The sequence below is a fragment of the Dipodomys spectabilis genome, unplaced genomic scaffold (assembly GCF_019054845.1).
Source record: "Dipodomys spectabilis isolate Male_0828 unplaced genomic scaffold, ASM1905484v1 ptg000349l, whole genome shotgun sequence".
Lineage (NCBI taxonomy): Eukaryota > Metazoa > Chordata > Mammalia > Rodentia > Heteromyidae > Dipodomys > Dipodomys spectabilis.
This window is the reverse complement of record NW_024871026.1, coordinates 870,171-893,566: the sequence shown is the minus strand read 5'-3', so window position 1 is coordinate 893,566 and position 23,396 is coordinate 870,171. Positions and strand designations below refer to the sequence as shown.

The following is a 23,396-nucleotide window of genomic DNA, read 5'->3' as shown; positions in this document are numbered from 1 at the left end:
AGTGTTTTCAGTATTTGAAGGGTACTATTAGATTTTACTATTTTCTCATATTCCTGTACATTTAAAATGGGCTAAGATTATGATATTCAAAAAGAGGTTTTTAGGTTATGAGTAATCTTTAAAGTTACCCACTAAGATTACTATTTATGGCTCATCTAATCATTTGTATATGGTTTATATCATCATTTGTTCCTCGCTAACATATAAAATAAGGAAGCCAGGGGCTGGGAAGGTAGCTCAGTGGTAGAGCGCTTGCCTTGAATGCATGAGGCCCTGGGTTTGATTCCTCAGCACCACATAAGCAAAAAGAAAAAAGCCGGAAGTGGCGCTGTGGCTCAAGTGGTAGAGCGCTATCCTTGAGCTGAAGAGCTGAGGGAGAGTGCCCAGGCCCATAGTTCAGGCCCCGCGACTGGACCCCCCAAAAATTAAAAAACATAAAATAAAATAAGGAAGCCTTATAGTTTTAACAGAAACTGTGTAGTTAACAAAGTCTTAACTCTTTATTCTGCTCCTTTACACAAAGACTTGGCAACTTCTCATTAGTAATGTTTCTATAAACTCTGAAATATACATACATAGTAGCATATGTCTGTTAACATAAATCTTAAATACTTTATCGAAAAGTTTTATTACCTGCCAAACAGTCCTAGTTTTAGCATATATAAGCAAATTCCCAAAATTAAATATATTTAAACCATTAAAACTTTTAACAAAACTTAACACTTGCTGCAGTGTTCATTATCACAGGTGCCTTGTATAGAATAATTGAATTCCTCCACCTACACATCTCTTGAACAATAAATATCTGGAATTATTTTGTTTTTGACATGTCATTCTTGACTTTATTCTTAAATGTGTGCTTATGTAAGAAGTACATGGCTCTAAAATTTCATGAAATTTGTTTTAAACTTACTTTTTGTTGAATTGTCTAGTTTAAGAAAATCAATTACACTTTATGTATAAAACATGTTCTATGCTCTATTCAGCATCACGTACTCTAACATTAGAACGATACAGAGAAGATTTGAATGGCCCCTGCGTAAGTATGACAGGCAAATTCCTGTACCATTCCATACTTTTACAACAACAGATGCTGGAGGGTATGTGACCACAAGGGAACTGTACTGCACTCTTGGTGGGAGTGTAAACTTGTTCAACCACTTTGGAAAGTAGTATGGAGGTTCCTCAAAAGACTCCACATAGAACTCCCCTATGACACAGCAATCCCACTTTTGGGCATTTACCCAAAAGATCACAAACAAGACGGTACTAAAACTACCAGCACAATTATATTTATTGCAGTATTGTTTAAGATAGCTAAGATATAAGACCAACCCCGATGCCCCTCATCAGATAAATAGATCAAGAAAATGTACTATTTATACCAATGAAATTCTATGCCTCCATAAGAAAGAATGGCATCGCCCAATTTCTTAGAAAACGGAAAGACTTGGAAAAAGAAATTGTTAAGTGAAGTAAGCCAAGTCCAAAGAAACATAGGTCCCAGAGTTTCCCTAATTTTTAATAGCTAATATATGTCTGGGATAAGCAGAAAAGGTCAAAATCTATACACATATGACCAGATAAGATGTTGTTAAGGGAAATCAATCCCCAAATAGGAACACAAGTGTTTTTTTTTTTCTTTATTGCTATTGTTCTAACGTACTTATAACAGGCTATGTGATTTTTTTGTTTCTTTATATGTTCCTCCCCCATGCTATAACCCCTGTTTTCACTGTATTTGAATTTGGTGTGCCCACCTCTTGTATATAAGCTCCTGTAATTTGGGGAGGGGAAGGAAAAAAACAAAATGCTTAAATATGGATTCAGGTTGACCCATTGTAACAATGAGATGCACAAGACACTATGTTGAAAACTGAACTTTACAATTTAGGCAGGGGAACTGGGGAGGGGAGTGTACTTGTAGAGGTTGGCAGGAAGGGACGGTAGAGGGAAAATAAAGGAGGAGGTAACAATGCTTGTTAGGAAATGTACTCATTACTTGCTCATGTAAATGTGACCTCTCTGTACAGTATTTTTAAAATAAAAAATATGAAAATGTTCTGAGATGAAAGAGTTTATTTCTTTTATTTTACTCAGATAATATGGTTAACAAAGAAATTAATGCAAAACACTGATATGAAGGCATTTTGAATGAATGTGTGTGTGCACGTGCACGTGTTCTCATGCACTTGCATGTATGTTGGTGTGCTCACAGTTTGAAAAAAGGGCTTAAAAGTCTTGCTAGGCCTTTCCTCTCTAGATTGATGAGCTACTATATGAGCTACATCTCCATTCCTGGCCCTTTGCTAGCTCATTGAAATTTTGAAAAATAATCTCATGAATGTATTTTGCCCTGATTGGCTTCCACTGTTATCCACAGATCTCTGGCTCCTGAGTAAATATGCCGAGTAGTTAGGATTACAGTTGTGACTAACCAGCACAAGGCTTTCAGAATAATTTTAAAAGTAGAAGAAAGTTTACTTCACGGGGGCCTCTTTTATCATCTCCTACTTTTAAAGCATTTTGGAGTTATTATTTGTGAATTTTTTTCGTTTTTTGGATTCTTAAGAAATTAAGTGATGATATTTAAAGTTTAGTACTTTGTAAAATGGATCCTGGAAAAATGGGACAGAATATATTTGTCTCTTTTATAAGCTCAGCTCTGTGCATGATAACCCAATGTCACCAACACTGTCTGTGTTGAAGACAAAATGTAACAGAAAACAATCACCTTAGGCAATAATTGCTATGGTACTATTTCTTGGACAATATGAACATTGAATAGAGTGTAAGAGAATGGAGAGATTTTACCTACCTTTTGTGTATTGTTGAAAGACTTTTGGAAACTGACTCATTTCCTTCCTCACAGTGTGTGTTTGGGCCATGCACTTACTGCCTTTACTTACAATTTTTCCCAACACTAAAATGGTAATAACATTAGCATTATAGAAAATGTTATCTTAAGAATTAAGGAAAATAAAACTTGTGAAATACTTAACAAAAACCTCCATGAATGAGTTTTGAGTTTAGCCAGCAGTTTTTTTTTAAATACTAAAAAGAATGCAATAAGTATTACAGAAACCATTGCATATAGTGAGCAAACAGAAGTAATGTTATCTATTGATCATGCTCTTTTTCCAAGGAAGCCAGGTGTATTATTTCTCATGCTGTAAATCAAACTTGTTATCTTATGTCTTGATAGTGTAAAAATATCAGCACAAAATAATGAAGAATGTTGTAGACTGAGGTGAAGTCCATATGAAAATGTTCAAAACTGATAAAACATAAAAGTATCTGAGCATTATATTGTGTTTTACATCCTTTAAGTTACATTGCAAAGTTAAGAAAGACCTAGAAGAATGGATTCTCTTTTTGATGTCCTATCATAGGTCCTTGGATGAACTCTTTCCTCATTCTTGTAAAGGCATCATCAGATGAGGGGAAATATATTATTTTTTGTTTGCTTCTGTCCATTTATTCTTCATTTGACATCTGAACTACTTGAGACTGAAAGAAAACAAGGAAATTAGACACGTAGTCTTTGGAAAGGACAATCAATGTGAAATAAATAAAATGCATACAGCCTTGTAAAAGGTCTGACTAAAGTGAGTTATATAGTCTCAAGCATAAACAGAAAATCATTAAGCAATATCATGTTATTTAAAATTGAAAATGTTAGGAGTTGCTTAATATTGTTCCTTTCTAATACCTTGAATCAATTATTGATTTTGTATAGAAAGATTGAAGATGAGATTAACAAGAAACTTGATTAAAAGTGGACAAAAGTTCTGAATCGACATGTTCTCCTTAAAGCCCTGAAAACTTCCAGTGGGTTTACAAAGTTCTTTAATACCACTTCTATGCTGGTTTAATTCTTTTTGAGCAGAAGTCATTAGAGAAATGTAACTCAAAATTACTATGATACTACTTCATAATTATTGTAACTTTTATCAAAAAAATGAAAGGAATCGGGTGTGGTGGTAAAGGCTTTTAATTCCAAGCACTTAGGAGGTTGGATTTAAGCCTAAGGCCAGTCTGGAGTACTGAAGATAATAAAAACCTGCCCTTTATTACCTTTAACAAAGGTAATAATGCTGAAAGTGTGGAGAAAAGGAAATTTTCTACACTCTTCATCAAAATGCAGGTTAGTATTCTCCTTGTAGAAAGTAATACGCAGCTTTCTAAAGAACTCCAATGTTGAAATATCATCTGCCCCACCAATCATGTGATTATTTCTCTATGAGTAACTCAAATATATCTGCAGTCCATTGTACTTATCATTCACAACAACAGTCAAGATATAAATCGAAGTTCAGTGTTCAACTACAAACTAATAAAGCAACTGTGGTACATGCACAAATACCTTTTTCTGTTTCATCCTTAAAATAGCAAGAGACTTCTCCCATTAGCCACAACTTACAATGAACTGAAAGATGTATTCTAAATGAAGAAAAATATTGTCTTCTGATCTTTGTAAACACACACACACACACACACACACACACACACAAACACACATCAACATCAAATATTAAGAGAGAAATTTTTAAAAAGTAAAGCAATGTGGAATTGCTGCATTTAGGTCACAATGTAGAAGATAGTACATATATAGGATGAACCGGTATAGAGTTGTAATGTACAATATGAGGATACAGGGGACAAGACTGGCCTTACATGGTTTCTCTTATTTACAATATCTAGTATAAGTCTGAGTCAAGCAGAAAAGGTCAGATAAGGTGGTGTTAGGGAAATAAACCCTAAAATATTTATTCATTTTTTTTCTTTCATGCGATTGTTCCTAACACATTTTTAAAACTATTTATTTGTTGCTTTGTATGTCCCTCTCACACAGTATAACCCCTGCTTTCACTGTATTTGATGTCGGTATAATTTGTGGAGGGGAAGGGGAAAAACAAATCGTTTAAATAGGGATACAGTTGGACCCATTGCAACAATGAAATGTACAAATCGTTATGTCGAAAACGAACTTTACAATTTTGGTGTGGTGGGGAAGCAGGGATGCTTGGGGGGGGGGCGTGGGGAGGATGGGAAGAGATGGAAAAGGGAAAAAAAGGAGGAGGCTACAATGCTTGATAAGAAATGTACTCATTATTTTGCCCATGTAATTGTAACCCCTCTGTACATTATTTTCACAATAAAAAAAAGGAATGAAGCTAAGTAAGTAGGAGTTGTTCTTCTGAGTAGGGGTTACTCCTTTTGTTGTGCTTCCTTCAGTAATGGATAAGATGAACATTATTCTTTAAATATACCTGCCTGTTTGCAGAAATAATAACAAACAATATACCAATAATGTTGCATGCTCAATATAGAACAAAATGTCAAATTAAAATACATGATATTATCCTTGGTGTAAACTAATTATTGCAAATAAAGGAAACCATGGGACCTATGTTTCTTTGTCTAGTTTACTTCACTTAATATGATTTTTTTTCCAAGATCTTCCATTTCCTTAAAAATGAGGTGGTACCTTTCTTTCTGATGAAAGCATAGTATTGCATGTACGTATACCTCTCTGGTGTGTGTGTGTGTGTGTGTGTGTGTGTGTGTGTGTGTGTATGTGTTTGTGTGTGTTTTTCACTTTCTTGATCCATTCATCTACTGAGGGGCATCTGGGTTGATTCCATATCTTAACTAGGGTAAATACTACTGTATTAAAACATAATTGGGCTGGTAGCTTTAGTGTGGCCTTGTTTGTGGTCACTAGGGTAAATGCCCAGAAGTGGGATTACTGGGTAATAGGGGAACATTATTGTGTACATCAAGGATAATATTAATAGTTGAGCAGAATTGCTCAATATCTATGTACATAAGACTCTATAAGGTGATTCAAAGTTAAATCAACAAATGTTGATTTAACGTTTTGTTGTTCCTAATATACTACGTGGTTTGTTTTTACCCTTTTGTGTTTTCCCCACCTATGGTTTATTGCCTGAAGACACTGTATTTTAATCTGATGCCCTGGGTATTGTAAATATGTTGATCTTAATTTGGGAATGGAAAGAGAAAAAACTAAATGGTGAGACAAAGGACAAAGGAGTAACTTATGAAACTGTGATACTCACAAGACAATATGTTGGAAATAATCTTGGGGGGGGGGCGTTGGCAGAGAAGAGGGAAAAAATTGGAGAAGGGGTAACAAGTTAGAAAAGAAATAAATTCCTTACCTTACTTGTGTAAGTATAACCCCTCTGTACTTTACCTTAACAATAGAATTTAAATAAAAAATAAAATATATGAGTGCAACAATACAGGAGATAGGAGAGGGGGGAAATACTGTAGTATAGTGCAGTAAAACAGCTGTGGAAACCAGAAATTTTACTTTTATATAGGAAGGAATAAACTAGCGCACAGATTTTCAGCCTTATGTGTCATTAAAACGGGAAAACAAAATGCACAATCAGCAAACCAATAGAGATAAAATAGAAAACTAAGCACGTTGAATGGATGACTTGGACCAAGAATAACAAATAACACAAGCTGGTAAGTTTAAAAAATATTACCCATAATTCTATTAAATGTTGTTTACATCGCAATTTGTTAGCACTATAATTCAAATCACAGTTTAATAATATATCATTTTTATAATGTTATTTATTTTTGATTTCTTTATATAGAATGTTTGATATATAATTATAATTTTAGCAGCTACAGAAAAGAAGAAAGTGAAACTAATTTTAATGATATATTTCATGAATTGTAAAATTGAGAAACATTAGAATTTAAAGAAATAATTTATCACTATTGTTTTATTTCTGTGAATTAATGTAATAATTCAAAGTGTATTCTACACTTAACACTCATCTTAACATCAAATAATAAATTATTGCACATGACTCGGTTTTAAGTGGAAGGATTCAGCACTGCGGTAAAATTCACACCACACAATACACGAGGGAATGACCCCTCTCATCTAGTTTAAATTGTGGAAATTTGATTTCTGCATGAATGTTAAATTCCTGTCTAGTTGACATCTATACAAGTATATAGAATTATATGCATAAAGAGTACTTCAGATGATACTTAAAAGTCATATTCATTAATTAAATTTTTATTATTTTGTACCAAATAAATATTTATAGAGAGACTGAATTTCTGAGTAAAGATGGTGTATGTGGGCCAGATTATGCATATTCAGGCTTATTTTATATTCCTGATATTGTTTCTACAGTTAGATTTAATTTTCCATAACTGGGTGAAGTGTATTATATTGGATATATGAAAGTAATTCTTTGCCATTAATCCTTTGCCAGTTGTCTAATACTAATATAATTTATCCATGTATTAGAAGTAATGGAAATAACAACAGATATAAGCAAGATAAATCAGTCTGAAGTAGAAAAGTATTTTCACCTTTATTTTGATAGCTGGTCCTCTTTTACACTACAGAATATTCTTGGGAAAATGTGCTCCATGCTGGCCACAACTGCAGAATATTATGGTTTGACCTATCATAAGAGAAGGAAGGATGGGGAACCTCCCTTCCCAAAGTCTGCCCCGAGAGATGTGATCTGCTTTATGGTGGTTACTTGAAAATGAACATTTTTCACAGTCAACCTTGAAAAGCCATCTTGATAGACCATTTCTGTAAGTGGATTACTACAAAGTTGTTAATGGCTTTGTAAGATTGCCAGATTGCCTCATTTTGAGACAATTTAACAGGAATTTAGTCACCTGTTCTTTGAATCTTTCAGGGAAAAACCAATTGACCCTAGGCCAGGGAATCATTGGGGCCCAGAGAAGCTACTACCTTGAATAGTAATCCTAGACCTCTGAAAACACACACACACACACACACACACACACACACACACACACACACACACACAAACACTCACACACACATACAAATAAAACAATCAAACAAACAAAAAATTCCAGTTAGTACAGCCAGTCAGGGCTGGTATCACAGCCTACTTGAAGTCAGGCAAAAAAAGAGAAGCTGAGAGTTATATAGTTGATAGCTAATATATTTTTTATGAGGCCGACTGATATGAGACCCCAGAGAGAGGGCCAGGAAGACTGATCAGAGAAACTAAAATTGGTCACACAAAGATTGGAAAATAAAATTCCTTGCAGAACAAATAAATCATAGTAAGCCTGCACATATAAGAACAAGACAGCAGACCAAATTCCAGAAATGCACATTTTCTTAGAGGTCAGCTTAATGAATTAGCAATGGAAATATTTGAATTCTGAAATATTTGACCACATGTGGAAGAAGGCTAAAGAGAAAGAAAATGCCATCACTCTGTTAGGAGGTCCAACATCACATTAGGAAGTAATCAAGCACAGATTTATAATAAAAAGAGTAAATAATTATTCCAAATGAGGGCTTCATTTGTTTTGATCTAACAGTTCTTGATTTAGGTGCTAGCAATTACCATACAATTTATCCAGTCCCACAGCTGAGTTAATATTGACCACAGTAGTCCCACATGAAGGAAAAGAGAAAATTTACAAATGTCTGATGAAATGAGTAGAGGGTGAAGTATTCTAATAATGATATCTGAGGTTTATAAACAGGTGATGAGGTGGATTTTCTTTTCTAAAAATCCCCCATTTTTGGCCTGGTGCCAGTGGCTCACAGCTGTAACCCTACCTACTCAACAAGCTAAGATCTGAGGATGGCGGTTCAAAGCCAACCTGGGCTATTCTATCTACTGCAAATAGAATGATTTGGTATCCTATGACAAAAGGTTCATATTTGCAGAAACAAATACCAGCAGTGGTAACTTTTTTTCCAGTCCTTGAACTCTGGGCCTGGGCCCTGAACATGGTTGTGCTGGTAGCTTTCATGTGAGCTTGTTTGTTATTTATTGGATTACTGCCAATGAGGGTAATTACTGGGTCTAAAGGGAGATCTATGTTTAGTCTTTTCAAGAAACTCCGTACTGCATTCCACAGTGGTTGAACAAGTTTAGTTTCCCATCAACAGTGTAATAGAGTTCCCAATTGGTTACATTCATGCCAGCATTTTCTATTGCTAGTTTTCTGGATAATGGCCGTTCTAATTTCCCTTTTTATATTTTAATGTTTTCACAGTAGAGTTCCTTCACATTTTTAGTTAAATTAATTAATTCCTAGTTTTGTTGTTGTTTTGTTTTGTTTTGTTTAGATTTGATTTTGAGGCTAATGAGGTTGTATTTTGGATTTCAGGTTGGTTCTTTCCTTTGTCGGTAACACAGAAAAACTACTGATTCTTGTGGGTTTTATACCGTGCTACATAGCTGAAGGTTCGCATCACCTTTACTAACTTGAGGGAGGAAGCTATAAGGACTTTTAAATACAGGATCATTTCATCTGTAAAAAGGGATAGTTTTACTTTTTCCCTATTTGTATCCCCCTTTTTTTTCTCTTTCCAATTGCTCTTGCTAGAAAGTCTGCTACCATTTTGAAGAGTAGTAGAGAGTGGACATCCTTGTCTCATTCATGATTTTAATGTCTTAATGCTTCCACCGTTAGGTAAATGCTAATTATCTCTATCATAACCATACTCTGTATTATACTGAAGAGTGTTCCATGCATTCCTAGCTTCTCAGACTTTTTTAATCAAAAAGGGGTATTGGAGGTTTTTGAAAGCTATTTCTATATCCATATAGATGATCATATGTTTCTCATCCCTGCTTCTGCTGATGGTTTGTGCTATGGTTATTGACAAGAATTTTGAATCAAATTGTATCCTAGGATGATAATTGATCATACCATCTGGCTTTTTTGTTAGTTACTGAAATTGGCTGGTGAGAATTTTATTAAGAAGTTCTGTATTAATGCTTATCAAAAAGTTCTCTTTCTTTAGTGAGTCCCTATGTGATTTGGGGAAGTGTCTAATTCTATCTTCATAGAATGTGTTTGATAATTCCATTTCCCTTTCCATTCCATTGAAGAGTTAGACCTGCGTATTTTAAGTTCTTTGCAGGACTTAATTTCATGGTAAATTCATTGAGTCCTAGCTTTTTCTGGAATGGGAAGTGGTTTATTGACATTTAATTTTCATTACTTCTTATGTGTTACTTCTTACTTCAGATTCAGTATAGGAAAGCATCAATTTCTCCAGGATTCTCCAGATTATTGGCATAAGGTTTTCAAAGTACTCTCTTATAACATTCTCAATTTTGCTTATATCTGTTGTGTTGTCTCATTTTTGTCTCTAATTTTCTCTATTTGCGTGAGTCCTCTTATTTTTTTATTATGAAAGTGATATGCAGAAGGGTCGTTACAATTACATAAGTAATGAGTATATTTTTTTAAATGTTAACTCTTCCCCATTTTTTCCTGCTTCCCCCAACCCTGACATCCCACTCCCCTAAAGTTGTAAAGTTAATTTCTAACATAGTGTCTTGTGTATATCACTTTTGCTTTGGTTAATCTTTGTCCCACCATTTCTGTGATTTCTCTCCCCTTCCCCAAATCAGATAAACATGTGTAAGACAAAGGGTACAGAAATAAAAAACAGTGAATACAAGGGTAAAAACTAAATAGAAATAACCAAAAACAGCTCACTATACAAGCATCTTGTATCCATTTCTTGGATCTCATTTTGATAAGCATCATTTTATATGGTGATATGCATATTGCTTTTGAGCTATTGTGAAAATCGTAGACATATTCTAGTGTTTCCAAAGGAGTGAAAATCGGTGGTCTATGATTCTTTGGGTCTTGCTTGTTTGACTTATTATATTTTCGAAGTGATTCCATTTTCTTACAAATGGGGCAATGCCATTCATTCTGATGGAAGCATAGAGTTTTGTTGTGAACGTATATGACATTTTCTTGATCTCTCATGGCTGGCTCATAGGGGAGCTCTATTGAGGAACCTCCATACTTCTTTACAGAGTATATGAACAAGTTTACATTCCCACCAGTACTGTAGTAATGTTCCTTTTTGGCCACATCCCCACCAGCCCAGCATCTGTTATGTTTAGTTTTCTTCATAGTGGTCACTCTAACTGGGGTGAGGTGGAAGTTCAATGTTGCTTTGATTCGCACTTCTTTTATGGCCAGAAATGTTGCATATTTCTTCATGCCTCTATTGGCCATGCATATTTCTTCTTCAGAGAAGTCTCTCTTTACATCTTTAGCCCACTTATTAAGAGAGCTGTTATTTCTTTGAGGATTTGTTTTTATTTGGGGGGGGGAGTTAACTTTTGGGGCTCCAAATATATTTGAGATATGAGTCTATAGTGTGTTGCAGAGAAAGTAAAGATCTTCTCCCAATCTGCTGGCTTTTTTATTTACTTATCTATATAAGTTCTCTTCTTAGTCAGATTTGGTATGGTTGTGTCAAGTCTGTTAATTTATTTAAAAAACCAACTCTGTTTTTTTTTGTAATTCTTTCTATGTTTTATTTTGTCTATTTATTTCCGATTTTTAAAAATTTGTTTCTGTCTACTGCTTTGGGTTAGGGCTTGCTCCTGTTTTCAAGTAGTTTGAGGTACATAATTAAAATATTTATTTGGGATTTCCCCAATTGCTTCATGTAGGCACTCAGCGCTATAAATTTTCCTCTAAGTACTGCATTTCCTGTGTCCCAGAGAAGCTACTATTTTGTGTGTTCTTTTTTGTTAAATTCCAGAAACTTTCAGTTGTTATCTAATCCCTTCAGTGTCCCACTGGTCATTCAGCAACGTGTTATTCAGTCTTCATAGGTTTGACAATTTTTTTTTGCTTTAGCTGTTTAATTCTAAGGTTATTATGTTACAGTCTGACAAGATATGGGAATTCAATTAATTTTTCTTTCAATTTGGACAGAATTTCTGAGTGACATAGGATAGGTTCTATTTTGGAGAATCTTCCATGAGCTGCTGTGAAGAATGTATATTCTGATGATGAATGTATATTCCGTAGATGTTTGTTAGGGCTAGGTGGTCAATGTAGTTATTTAGGTCTGCAGTTTCTTGGTTGAATTTTTCCTGGATAGGTCATTCATGGATGACAATGATGTGTTGAGATTTATTTTTATGTTAAGTAATATTTGATTGATGATGTGGAATGCTCCAGGATTAAGGGCATTGATATTTAGACTTGTTATATTCTCCTAATTGAGAGTTGTCTTTATCAATACGTAATGTCTCTTTGTACTAATTTTAATTTAATTCTATTTTATCTTATGTTAGTAATTCTACTGCAGCCTGTTTATGGTGTCCATTTGCTTGAAAATTTTCCTTCCAGCCTTTCAGTTTGAGTATGTGTTTGTTTTTGTCAATAAAATATGTCTCTTGTAGATGCTAGATCGATGCGACTTGTTTTTTGTTACTACTATTTAATCTATGTCTTCTATTTGGAAATTTAAGTCCATTGATGTAGAGAGCTAAGACTGAGAATTGCCTGATACGTCCTGCTATGTTATACATCTGCTGTTAGGAGCTGTGCCTCATCTACTCTTAATATATTTACTTTGTTCTCTCATAGGGAGCATTTTACGTAATCAGTTCCTGTTCTTCTTGATCTTCTCTATGTAGGATATATTTGATTAACTTCTATCCTGCTGATTTGGTGGAGATACATTGTTTTAAGTTGCTTTGTAATGAAATATTTTTATATTTCCTTTAAATGTAAAGGAGTTTGGCTTGAGACCGTATTAATGATTGGTAGTTGTTTACCTTTAATGTTTGTTATATATCATGCCAGGCTCTCCATTTTTGCCATATCAGCTAAAAAATCTGTATTTAATCTCACTGTATATTCTTTATAAATAATCAATCTTTTCTCTGTAGCAGCTTTAAGAATCCTTTCCTTGATCCTTAATGATCCTCTAATGGATTATGATGTAGTGGTTGATTGTTCAGTGCTAGCATTCTCTGTTTGTTGTTCTAAAAGTTTCTCTTTTCTTCAGAAAGGCAAAAGCTCCATTTCTTTCTTTTCCACTAAGAAGTAGAAGCAAAAAAATGAGTGAGTCAATAGAATCCAAACAATTTTACTTACATTAAGCATTTTTTGTTAATTCAGATTGTGATTAAGATTTGGTTTCTGGTTAAAAGGGGTTGAGAATAGAGTAAAGAAATGGATTAAACTTGTGGCTCACGCCTATTATCCTAGCTACTCAGGAAGCTCATTTCTGAGGACCACAGTTCAAAGCCATCCCAGGCAGGAAAGTCTGTGAGAATTTTATCTCCAATTAACCACCAGAAAACAAGAAAGTGGTGCTGTGTCTCAAGAGGTAAAGTGCACACCTTGAGTTAAAGAACTCAGGGATTGTGCCCATGCCTAGAACTCAGGGATAGTACCCAGGCCCAGAAATGATGCCCCACTACCAACAAAAAGGAAAAAAATGGGATAAATGTTTAGTAAATTTGAACTTATTTTAGGTTCTAGGAATTCAGGAAAAGATATTAGAAATACATTGTACTTCCATTATCACAGCTTTTCCTGAATGTTCCAGTTAGGGCTCAGATTAGAAAAATAACAAAATATTGAGCAAACTATTTTAAGAAAGATGAGTTGAATCAAAGAAGGGATTAATAAATCTAATATATTTGTGTGGCTTTTAGAATCCAAATGCAATTGGTTCTAGGGTTAGGGTTACTTTTCAAATTTATGAACAAATGAATTAAAGGCACAATTCTTTCATTCTTACAAACCAAGACAGTCACGATTTTGAAAACAAATTTAATTTTCTACCTGAAAATGTGTCTTAAAATAGTTTCCAACCAGGATTAAAGAATAGTGAACAGGGTGTCGTTTATTAAAATTAGGTAAGTTGATGATAAAGTTTTCAAAAATATCCAAACACAATGGATAAAAACTCAAACATGTTATTGGGAAAACAGATATTCTACTTGCTCTAGCTGGGAAATTTGTGTGTGTGTGTGTGTGTGTGTGTGTGTGTGTGTGTGTGTGTGTGTGTGTATGTGTGTGTGCACCCACCACAGGTCTTCAAATCAGGCCTGGGTCTTGTCATCAGCTTATTCTATGCAAGTATGGCACTAAACTTCGTAGCCATAGGTTTTCTTCTGGCTTTTTAGTAGTTAATTTGAGATACATATCTCATAGATTTTCCTGTCAGGACTTAATCTTCTGATCCCCAGCAATCCTTGTGTTAGTGTTTCTGTGAGTGCTACCACCACAAAGTGACAGTTCATTAAACTGGGAGCAATATGTAGTACTTTTACTAGATACAAAGTAACCGGTTCATTAATGTGGAAGTAACAGGATCACATTAGATTGCCTTCAAACACATTGTTATAATGAGTTTAACTGAAGCCAAAAACATAATAAAAAACTATTAGCCACAATGTATGAAGTAGCACATATTGATGATGTAGAATATGTACAATGAATTAAATCCTGAGTCAAAAGTCTTTGCTGGGTTTGCAGCAAAGAAATAGAGAGTCATTGAAATGAAGTCCAAACTGGAGGCCTGTAGTGAGCAGCAGAGCATCTGCTTAGTGTGTGTCCAACCCCCGGACCATAAAGGAGTAGAAGAAAGTGAAAGTGTAGGAGAAAGAGGAAAGGAAAGGATGAGGAAGGGGTAAGAAAGGAGGAAGGGCATAGCAGGAGGGAGAAAAGGAGGGGAGAGGGAAAAAGTAGAGGGGAGGAGAGAAGCAAGAGGGGTACATTACCCTGGGGAAGCGGAGCAAGAGAGGAGGCAGGAGGAGGAAGATAAATGCAATATAACAACAAGAATTGTTGGAAAACGTTTTGCATATGTGATCTGCATGTGCATGGCAGGATTAATTTCTAATCAGAGAGAGATAGCACAGTGAGAATATGTGTATTTACTTGTTGCTCGGTTATTTTATTCATTCTTCAGTGAGAAATTCAGATGAAATCCTGAGTTTGGTGTTTTACAGAACACGTCAGAATTTCTTTTTCATGAATCAAACATGGGAAAGAACTAAATGCAACCTCCCTTAATTCAGAAAGAAAGTCTTAGTGGATGCTTTTCGGTTTTTTTGTCTTTTCTTTTATGTGCCAGTTGTTCAGTGCTCCAAGGCTGTGCCCTGGAGCCCTTTCCAAGTCCCCATGTGAGCATCCATTCCTGTAGTCTCTGTGGTTGTGGGTGCCTCTTCAGATCACCCATTGAGAAGTGTGGCCCCTTCCCTTGCAGTGGATGTGCAGTGAGTGTATGTGTGTGCATACTCCCCAGCATTGTCAGATGAGCCGCGCCCACCCTGCCCACCTAACTTCCCAGTCTCATTTTTTCCATTTCACCCAGGAGCTGGCAGCCATGGGGCTGGAATTGAGTCCACTGATGCCCTCTCCTCCATTTGTGCTGGTACTGCTCTGCAGTGGTCCTGGGTGCGAGTGCCATCCCAGGGAGACTCTGTTATTGGGTCACTGCCTACACCCATGGGTATGGGGTGGGGGGACACTATGTTTGTACACTGTACAGTCCATGTGAGAAGGAAGGCTGAGCCTTGGGGCCAGGCAGCGCAACCTTGGTTCACCTCATCAGTCTTTAAGTTCATCTGGGGACTGGAGCCATGTGCTAGCCCCTCTGCCAGTGGGCTTGTGAAAGCTGCAGAAGCTCAGCAACTTGGATCCCCTTCATCATCTCTATGGGCCTCCATTTTCTGGTCCCTGTGGACTGGGGTACAGGGCCATCCCTGCATATGCCCATCACTGCCAGAGGAACCTGGACTTGCACAGTATTAGCTGCAGCACCGGGGGCACGAAGCCCCTTTGGGTTTGCTCTGTAACCTCCTCCGTCATCCTTCTGGCCCACATGGGCTCAGCTCTGGGTGCCATTCCAGGGATGCTCTTTTTGGAGTCAATGGCTCACCCTCTACCATCGTTGGTCTCCAAAGCAGAGGAATGGATTTGGCCTTGGCAATGTAGGTTGCACAGGTGGAAAGCAGAACTAGGGGTCTTCCCTGCCTATCCCCATGGCTTTGGCACCTGAGTCTGGATTACTTGGTTTGGTCAATGATGGAACCTTGTTGGCTACAGCCTACTGCAACAACTGCTGCACTTGCTGCAGCACCAATGCGGTGTCTTAGACCCCCTCAGGGACACCACATCCATATCTGATAGGTCTACATGGGCTGGGTGTGGGTTTCATCCAAGGATTTCATTAGGAAGTGCTATTCCCCTTCATGATACTGTAAGCAAGAGGTGCCACATATAATTTCTACTGTCTAACATTTTCCTTCACTGAGATAAACAGAACTGAGAAATATAAATAAGTTTTATAAAAACAAAATATATAACTTATATCACTTCAACCTGTTAAAACACTGTAATATTTTTATCCAGTAGGAATTCTCTCTGCAATTACTTATTTTACATTTGAATGTAACTAATATAATATATTTTGTGTGTATTTTAGTATTCTAGGATAACTTCATTTGCACTACTTACATACAATTTTTTTTTCAAATTCTGAGATTTAATCATGTGTTTTTTGGATAAGAGTTTTTTGTACTTTTATTTCCATTTGCCATTATGGCCTTATAAATACAAACAATAAAATCCATTCTTACTAGTTTAAAGTTTAATAATTTTAGACTAGATCCTCAAGGATATATCATTATATATCATACGGTAATGTGTATCACTTTGTTTAAAACTGCTCCATAGAATAATAATAATTCAGGCAGTAGCCACTGAATCTGGCATGCTTGTCCCTCTGGTGAAGTAGGATCCCAGTGGGAGCATGCCCAATTCAGGCACTTGTGGGCACCTTGCCTGGGACTGTGGGAGAAGATCAGGATGCACCTGCTGTTGGGCTAGGGAAGCAACACTGAGGCTGCTGAATGAATGACACAGTGCCACTGACTCACATCTAGCACCCACCTGCCCCACGGAATTGGGTCCTGAGGATCAGCCTCTGGGAGCACACACACCACGTGGCCAACCCAGGAAGGAGTGCAGACCCAAAAGAAGTCACTCTATGGATCAGCTTGTACAGTATTTATCCTTCGTGGAGCAGGGAACGATTCTGCTCCACTGTGGGGAGAAGACAAAAAAGACAGGCCCAGGAGGGGTGATACCAACTTTTGTATTCAGGCTGGCAAGGAAACTTTCCTCCACGCAGTCTCCAGCATGCTTAGGAAGCCCTTCTATGCTCCTAGTCCATGGAGTAGCAGCCAGGGACACACACATCCGGTATTCCTGGCTGTTCTTTTGGGTTTGTATGTTAATTTATACAGAGAGCCCCTCCCTCAGACATCAGAGTTATATTGTGGATTTTGTTAAACATTCTGCATCTGAGCATTCCCAGTGTTTGGTTTTTGTATTGTTGCTTAAAAATGCATTGTGAAATTTGTGTTTTATGTGTTGAGTTGTGGGAGGAGGAGACAGATTATGAACATAGTTTCCTACAAGCCTTTCATCTACAAAAGAAAACAGATTCTCTCTAAAAATGCCTTTCAGGAAATAAATTTTAGGGGGGGAAAAAGGCTGTTTTCTCATGAGATCAAAATGTGCTATTTTTATATGCATATTTTATGGTTCAAAATACAATTAAGTAATTTACTATCTAGTAACAATTTTCCAGACCTAAGACTTAAATGTCATGGGAGCTAGAGGCAGGATTTTTTTTTTTATAACTTTATCCAAAGAGAGGGAAGAAAGTTAAAATCCATAGATTACTTTGTAGAATCAAAGTGGTAATACAAAATGAGAATCACAATTAACTTCTTTGCTATTCAAGGTCTTTCATTGTTCCATATGAATTTTTGGATTACTTCTATTTCATTGAAGAATGAGATTGGGATATTGATAGGTACCACATTGAATTTGTATATACCTTTGTGAATATTGCCATTTTCATGAGGTTAATCTTCCCAGTCCAGGAGCATTCGAGGTTTCCCAATTCCTTAGTTCTGCTCTTATTTTCTTTTTCAGGTTGTTAAAGTTTTCATCATAGAAGTCCTTCATCTCTTAAGTTAACTCTTAGGTATTTTATTTTTTGTGCAGCTATTAAAAAGGAATTGCTTTCCTAATTTCAGCTGCACTCTTATTGTTTTTGGAATAACGGACAGGCATTGAATTCTGAGGGTTAATTTTATACTATGCTAGTTTGCCAAAGTTTCTGATCAGCTCAAGTAATTTGAGAGTTGAGTCCATGCAGATCTTTAAATACAAGATCATGTCATTTGCAATGAGGAAGAGTTTTACTTCATCTTTCCCTATTTGGATTTCCTTTAAGTTTGCATCTTTTATTATTGCCCCAACTATCATTCTAATACTAAGTTGAAGAGTAGTGGAGAGAGCAGATATTTTTATCTCATTCCTGAATTTATAAGAAATGGCTTTAACTTTTCACCATTAAGTATGTACTAGCTGTATGTTTGTCAATCCTTAGCAGAAAAAACAGTACTGGAGCAATATCATTTCCAAATTACAAACTCTACTAAAAAGCTATAGTAAAAGAACAGCATGGCACAAAAACAGACCTGAGGACCAATGCAATAGGAATGAAGACTCAGAAATGAACCTACTGACTTATGGCCAACTAGTCTTTCACAAGGGGCTAAAAAAAAATACAATGGAATAAAGACAGCCTTTTGTGTAAATTGTGTGGGCAAAAGTGGTTAAACTCCACTAGAAAACTAAAGCTATATCTCCCTGCATGAGAGTCAACTCCAAATGGACCAAGACCTCAAAATAAAAGACACCATGAGAACATTACATGAAGGAGTAGGAGAAACTCTAGGGCTTTTTAGCCCAGGAAGAAATTTTCTTAATAGAGAGCCAGAAACAAAAGTAATCAAAGAAATATTGGACAAATGACATTGCATGAAACATCAGAGCTTCTGCAAGGCAAAGGACATAGCTAGCAATATCAATAGAAAGCCTATGTTCTGGGAGAAGATATACACAAGTCATAAAATGGACCAGGTATTATCTCTAAAATATACTTAGGAGTCAAAAGATTAAATCTCCCCAACAACAAATCCTCAAAGAAACAACTGCTCGATAACTAATTGGGCTAAAGACTTAAAGAGAGATTTCTCTGAAGAGGAAATAAAAATGGCCATTAGACACATGAAGAAATGCTAAACTTTTCTAGAAAAAAGAAATGCAAATCAAGACAAGATTGAGGCTGCACCTCATTCTAGTTTGAATGACTATAATCAAGAAATATAACAATAGTTGTTGGAGGGGATGTGGCTAAAAGGGAACCCTACTGCATTGTTGATGGGAGTGCAACCTTCTTTAACCTCTTTGGAAAGCAGTATGGGAGTTCTTCAAAAGACTCCACGTAGAGCTGCCCTATGACCCAGCAATCCCACTTTTGTGTATTTACCCAAATGATCACAAAGTAGGTCATTCCAAAGCTGCCAGCACAACCATGTTTATTGCAGCATTTTTCACCATAGCTATGATTTGGAACCAAACTCAATGCTCCTCAGTAGATGAATGGATCAAGAAAATGTGATATATATATATATATGGAGAGAGAGAGAGACAGACAGAGAGAGAGAGAGAGAGAGAGAGAGAGAGAGAGAGAGAGAGAGAGAGAATGGAAATCTATTCCTCCATCAGAAAGAATGACATTGCCTCATTTGTTAGGAAATGGAAAGACTTGGTAAAAATGATATTAAGTGAAGTAATCCAGGCCCAAAGAAACATAGGTCCCATGGTTTCCCTTGTTTGCAAGGACTAGTACATGTCTAGGACAAACAGAGAAGATCAAATGCTACGAATATGACCATATAAGATGATGATAAGCCTTTTCTGGCTGTGGTTAAGTCCACCTTCCCAGTGGATCAGTAGTCTTCAAGGCATCTTGGTCATGAACTGTGACTTGGGTTATCCAGTGGTGGTTGGAACCAGGCCAAGGAAAGGACAAAAGCACTTCCAGGACATGGCTTCTTAATTCCCAATGCAACTAGGATTGCAAGCAGAATTTCTCTGAATTTGACTCCAGAAAACAATCACTGAACCAAAAGGCAAGGTCACTAAACACCTATCCTCCTCCCCCCATTCTCTCCTTTCTTCCTCCTTGGGAAAGTACAAAATAATTTTGCAGGTTTTGGCACACAAAATTGCCCACCACCTCCCCTGGTAAACTAGGTTTCAAGTCACTAAGTCATGTAAACGGATAATGTAACACTCATTTTTCTGGACATCATCTTCAGATTATTTGATACTTTAATTGGTTATTGATGGTGGTTGTGGTAGGGGGCCTGAACTCTGGGTCTGGATGCTGTCCCTGAGCTTTTCAGCTCAAGGCTCGTGTTCTACCACTTGAGCCCAGCACCATTTCCACTTCTCTCTGCTTATGTGGTGCTGAGGAATTGAACCCAGTACCTCATGCATGCAAGACTCTGAATCTCCTTCCCGGCCCTAATGTTTAATTCTTTAAAATTTATTTTTGTCAGTCATAGGGATTGAAATCAGGACCAGGGTGTAACATATCCCTGAGTTCTTCAGCTCCAGGGAAGCACTCTACCACTTGAGCCACTGTGCCACTTACTGTTTCTAGATAAGCGACTCTCAGACTTTCTTGCTAGGGTTTGCTTTGAACCGTGAATTTTAAAATTATTTTTTCTTCTACTTGTTTATTGGAACATTACAGTTTTTCTGAAATTTAAAGTTTTCTGTAAACCTTTGTTTTCAAGTAATCCAACAGCATTAAATAATACATTTAGAAGCTATCCTGTAGAACATCCTTTTTGAAATTCTTATGTTAAGATGAAATTCTTATTCTTTGTGGGAAAATTCCATTAAAGTCCAAATGGGAAATATGCTCATCTCAGCAGCCTTGAGTCTCCTTCCTATTTTTTTTCTCTCTACTATCTTTTCTTGTTCTGGAACAAGTGTCATGGACTGTTCAAACATTCAAAGGAAGCTTATTCTATTAATTTTATAGAAAAGGAGTGCGGCCTGCCTGCATCTCAAGGAAACTTTGAGTAGGTTAATCAGAAAATTCACACCAGTGAATTTTCAAAGTTATTTTGATAATTTTTTAAACCATTCATTAAAAAGGTTCCAAATAGCAAGAATAAAAAACAATATTCTGCTTTCTAAGAATGTTTTAAAAGCTAGTACGTCAACAAAACACATTCTATTCTTCCAAGATTCCATGGTGAATAATTTCTCTTTTATCATATCCCTGACACTGACCTCTCTCTTCAAACTTGTAGCTTTATTCAGTTTTCTTGTTCCAGCTTTCATTTTGGTACCAGCATCCGTAATCTCCTTTTAGTATTTGACAATGAAATTCCATTTGTTGTTAGAAAGCTCAATTAATATTGCCAAAAGCAGGCTCATGAGTATATCACAGAGCATAAACTATTGAATATCATTAATGTGATCCTATGCAGCTATTCCACCAATTAATATAAGTACCACATAAATTGCATCTTAATATAACTTTTAAAATACAAAGTAGTTACATATCTATGTCATAAAATAATTCAGACCACTAGTAGAAGAGATTAAGCTAAACCTTTTATATCATCCCCAAAAATTTTTGTAAAATTTTCTTTTCTCATTAACATTTACCTTAGGGCCTTCTTTTCCTAGCAACAAGTTATAAGTCATGTCCTTGGATTTTATTCATCTCTGAGTAACGTCTTTTCTTTCCACTGCCAGTTAGTCCCGCGTGTTAAATACCTGAGGAATTACTTTTCCAATTGTGCCTGCAAGAGGAATATCCAAGTCGACTGTCTGTAACCACTCATCACTTACTTTGTTTGGGGATGGGGTATCAGAGACAGGGTTTCAGGGATCAGGTGGCTGGAACCATGGTATTATGAATTATGGGTAGCAGAAAAGAGTAGTAGAACTAGGATACCAGGGAAATGGTAATTGTGACTGTAATTGCTGAGTTGCAGTGACAGGAAATTGGGTAGCAGCAACAGCTAATACAGACATACAAAACTGTTTAGCAAGGACAAGAAAGCATCGAAAAAGTGAAAGAGTAAAAGTTGTGAGGGATTGTGGGGCACAATCAGGGTAAAAAGGTCATGGGTGTGAAAATGGGTAGCCAGCACTATGGTAGAATCAATTGGAATGGTGGGCTGATGTGGTTCAAAGCTCTGGGTGTGCCTCTCAAGTTTTGGCTGTTAGATCTTTAGGGGACTACCTCTAGAAGCTCATTATCAGCTTGTTGTGTTCAGGCACGTGCCATCTATAAATACCTACTCCAAGTAGATTGCATTCTTTGACACCAGCTATATTATCTTTGCCCTAAGCATCCTGAGAGACCACACTCCACAATGCTTCAGAACACGCTCCACATAGTGAGTTGCAATCACCTCAAACAACTCTTGCTGCTCCTCTCCAGTGTCAATTATCATGATAGAAAGGGATCTGAGATGTGCTCAACAGCAATGTTCTGAGAAGCTGCCAATTTCTACCCTGGCATTCTGGGAGCTCCTTAGAAATGGGCAAGAGTACTTGCTGATGCTCCTCCAACTTCTCTCTTTGGCTCTGGACAGCCAGACTCTTCTACCTCAGATGGGATACTCTCATGTCCAGGTGGCCTCAAACTTACTCTTTCTTCTTTATCTAGGTGGTCATCACCTTCAGCTGCCTCTCCTTTTCCCTCCAGGTAGCTTACTTCATTTCCACATCCTTTGAATTCTGCTTCTTTTCAATGTGTGGCTTTCACACCAAGCCCTTCCACTTTCTCATCTATCTCTCTAGCTGTTAATCTGGCATAATAGGCTACATGTAACTTCTGTATCTGTTTATCAAGATTTGAGCTGGAATCCAAGCTGGCACTAGCTAACTGAGAACATGGGAAGCATCTTAAATACTCCCCTGCCATTCACTGCTCATTGAGAAAGATGCAAATGTGTTGTGGTCAGTCTCTACTTCTCCATTTCTGGTTAAGCAGAATAAAGTGAATTTACAATGGAGCTACCAGACAGTTGGCATAATTAGTATAAGCTCAGATTTGTGCTGAAAAACAATCATATTGGAAAAAATTAAATGAAATTAATAATTGATTGATTCAGGGTATAGAGCTACTAAATTTAGGTAATTATTTGTGACACACCTAGAACCATGGGTTAGGAACAGAACAGTGAAGTGGGTTCAAGATAAGATGGAAAGACACACCATAGCGATTACAGGAGATGAGATTGTGAAGGAACTATTGGCATAGGTCCATTTACTATCTTAGGAGTGACCTTGGATAGGAGGCTTTTAGAATAATACCTAAAAGAGAAGGATTACTGGGCACTGTTGGCTCACATCTGTAATCCAAACTACCCAGGAGGGTGAGATCTGAGTATTATGATTCAAATGAAGCCCAGGCAAAAAAAGCCAGAAGTGGTGCTGTGGCTCATGTTGTAGAGCACTAGCCTGGAGCTCAGGGACACTGCCTAGCCCCTGAGTTCAAGATACAGCATCAGCAAAACAACACCAACAAAACAATAATGATAAAAAGAAATAAAAGAAGGACTTAAATATATGTGATGGAATGATGATCCTGTGTAACTGTTTAGGGAACATAAAAGGAGACAAAATTT

General features: G+C 36.7%; 1 non-coding gene across 1 annotated transcript; it reads left to right on the top strand.

The window, feature by feature from the left end:
- Positions 1 to 973: 973 nt before the first annotated feature.
- Positions 974 to 1,080, top strand: LOC122095419. Its single transcript, XR_006145126.1, has one exon. It is a non-coding gene; the product is annotated as a U6 spliceosomal RNA (small nuclear RNA).
- The last annotated feature ends 22,316 nt before the right edge of the window (positions 1,081 to 23,396 follow it).